This window comes from Ranitomeya imitator, chromosome 5, assembly GCF_032444005.1.
Source record: "Ranitomeya imitator isolate aRanImi1 chromosome 5, aRanImi1.pri, whole genome shotgun sequence".
Classification (NCBI taxonomy): domain Eukaryota; kingdom Metazoa; phylum Chordata; class Amphibia; order Anura; family Dendrobatidae; genus Ranitomeya; species Ranitomeya imitator.
In genome coordinates, this window is record NC_091286.1 from 680,467,945 (window position 1) to 680,471,288 (window position 3,344).

Consider the following 3,344-nt stretch of genomic DNA (forward strand, 5'->3'; position numbering starts at 1 on the left):
GACTGCAAATAAAGCCACTGCCAATAAATAAAATTTGTTTCTATAAATATGTTATATTTTATTACTTGGTCTAAATGCCGCTGTTCTCCTGAATCCGGCGATGTTTTTCTTTTGTTCCTGCGCCTCTCCGTTCCTGAGATATGGCCCCATGTTCCCTTTATATAAATCTAGTTCGATAGCCAACTGGGCGTGTGACTGCACTCTTATTTGAGGGCGTTTTCTTGAGGGTTATGCCTAGTTGGCTAATAAGACTACATGGAAGAGAGGGCCATATCTCGGGAACGGAGAGGCGCAGGGAGAAAAGAAAAACATCGCCGGATTCAGGAGAACAGCGGCATTTACAACAAATTAAAAAAATACATATTTATGGCAAGTGACTGGTTCCATTTGAAGGACAGTATCATAGTGTCAAGAGTGATAATTGGTGTCTAAGCATGTCAGGTCTCATCTAAGCATACTTCAGTGAACCCCTCTCTGGAGACCGCCGTTCTGAGAGATATCAGTATACTGATCCACATGATGTGTGGCGTTACAACTCAGGCCCACTCGCAATATGCGATGCCACATATACAGTGTTGCTCAAAAATTTACATACCCCGGCAGAATTTTTGCTTTTTTTCAGAGAATATGAATGATAACACCAAAACTTTTTCTCCACTCATGGTTAGTGGTGTTGGGTGAAGCCTTTTATTGTCAAACTACTGCGTTTTCTCTTTTTAAATCATAATGACAACACCAAAACGTCCAAATGACCCTGATCAAAAGTTCACATACCCTGGTGGTTTTGGCCTGATAACATGCACAGAAGTTGACACAAATGGGGGTGAATGGCTACTAAAGGTAACATCCTCACCTGTGACCTGTTTGCTTGTAATCAGTGTGTGCATAAAAGCTGAGTGAGTTTCTGGGATCCTGACAGACTCTTGCATCTTTCATCCAGCCACTGACGTTTCTGGATTGTGAGTCATGGGGAAAGCAAAAGAATTGTCAACGGCTCTACGGGAAAAGGTAGTTGAACTGTATAAAACAGGAAAGGGATACAAAAAGATATCCAAGGAATTTATAATGCCAGTCAGCAGCGTTCACACTGATTACCAAATGGAAAATCAGGGGCTCTGTAAAAACAGAACCACGGTCAGGTAGACCAACAAAAATGTCATCCACAACTCCCAGGAAAATTGTTCGGGATGCAAAAACAAAAAAAAAAAAACCCCACAAACAACATCAGCTGAAATGCTGAACTCTCTGAAAACTAGCGGTGTGGCTGTTGCAAGATGCACAATAAGGAGGCACTTGAAGAAAAATGGGCTGCATGGTCGAGTCGTCAGAAGAAAGCCATTACTGCGCAAATGGCACAAAGTATCTCGCCTACAATACGCAAAACAGGACAGAGACAAGCCTCAAAACGTCTGGAACAAGGTAATTTGGAGTGGTGAGACCGAAATTGAACTTTTTGGCCACAACCATAAACGTTACATTTGGAGATAGGTCAACAAGGCCTATGATGAAAGGAACACCATTCCTACAGTAAAGCATGGAGGTGGATCGCTGATGTTTTGGGGATGTGTGAGCTACAATGGCACAGAAAACTTGGTCAAAGTTGAAGGAAAGATGAATGCAGCACGTCAGCCAATACTAGAGGCAAATTTGCAATCATCAGCTCGGAAGCTGCGCATGAGATGTAGTTGGACGTTCCAACATTACAACGATCCAAACACAAGGCCAAGTCAACCTGTCATTGGCTACAGCAGAACAAATGAAAGGTTCTGGAGTGGCCATTTCAGTCTCCTGACCTCAATATCATTGAGCCACTCTGTTGAGATCTCAAGCACCCAGCTCATGCTGGACAGCCCAGGAATTTACAGAAATTGGAGGATTTTTGCCAAGAAGAGTGGGCAGCTTTACCATCTGAGAAAATAAAGAACCTCATCCACAACTACCACAAAAGACTTCAAGCTGTTATTGATGTTAGAGGGATCAATAAACGGTATTAAGAAATGGGGTGTGTGAACTTTTGATCAGGGTCATTTGGATGTTTTTGGTTGGCATTATGATTTAAAAAAAAGAAAACACAGTAGTTTGATAGTAAATGGCTTCACCCAACCACTAACCATGAGTGGAGAAAAAGTTTTGGTGTTATCATTCATATTCTCTGAAGAAAGCCCAAGAAAGCAAACATTCTGCTGGGGTATATAAACTTTTGAGCACAACTGTATAACAAATGTGTCAATATTTTCAATAAAAAAATTCAGGCAAGTTAATCCTCACCCTGGGACAGTGGCAACTTATGGGTGTGTATTTCCCCAAGCACAGCCAAAATTTGCAAAAAAATGTCTTGGCTAAAACTTGAAGGATGAAGTCCTAAGAGCGTCATATGAACAAAATATACTGCAATTAAAACTTACGACCACTAGCGGCAGTAAAGAGCACACATTTCTGCCCAATCACAAGATCCAAACCCCTTCTTGTGCGGCAATTAAGAAAATGTCAAAAATAAAAAAAGTTTCCTTTATGGTTTGGCGCAATTATTATCCATATCAAAAAGGGACTAATTAGCACGATAAATCCAACATTAGACGATGCAAATTGGATTTCATTCCACAATTTTTCACTGGATGAGCTATTGAGTGTGTTTCTTGTTCACAAATAAAGATCAAAAGATCGAAGGCTCGCGCACCAAAGGCTTTGTGATCTTCAGCACATAAGGTTGATGAGGTTTACCATGTTGAAAGTTATATCCGGTTGCAAAAAAATTAAGTTGACCAAATTCATGAATATGCGATGAGGTACTTTCAAGTCTCCAGTTCCCGGAAGAAAACGTCCCACAGAAGGTTGAGGAGTGACTTGACTTGGATCTTTAGGCCACTTTTTAAATTCCAACTTGTTTTATGCAGGAGAATATTCTCTGAAAGTTTTTGATCTCCTGGGTGTAAAAAAAAAAAAAAAAAAAAAAAAATCCCAAAATTTCAAAAAAAGGACAAAAATATTTCACCGATTGACAATCCTTAACCCATGGATAGGAAGAGCCAAAAATCATGGACAAGGCAAGACCCAACATCCTGGCGGGACACAATGATGGAGGTAGTGCCCCAGGTGAAACGTGCGATGGTGTAACTGGCGTCGGGAAAAGTTCACTGTACGAAGGATTCCAAAAAAAGAGAAAATACTGTAACTCGCCCAGAAGGAGAGAATGTCCACGTTCCGGGGACTCGAGGGTACCAGGTACAGGCTAAAGGCAAGTTCGGCACGTAGCGGAATTTTTTGAATATTGTTTTAAATACCATAACAAAAAGTTACTAATGAGGATTCTTAGAAGGCACTTTTTAATTCTCGCCCAGACGGGG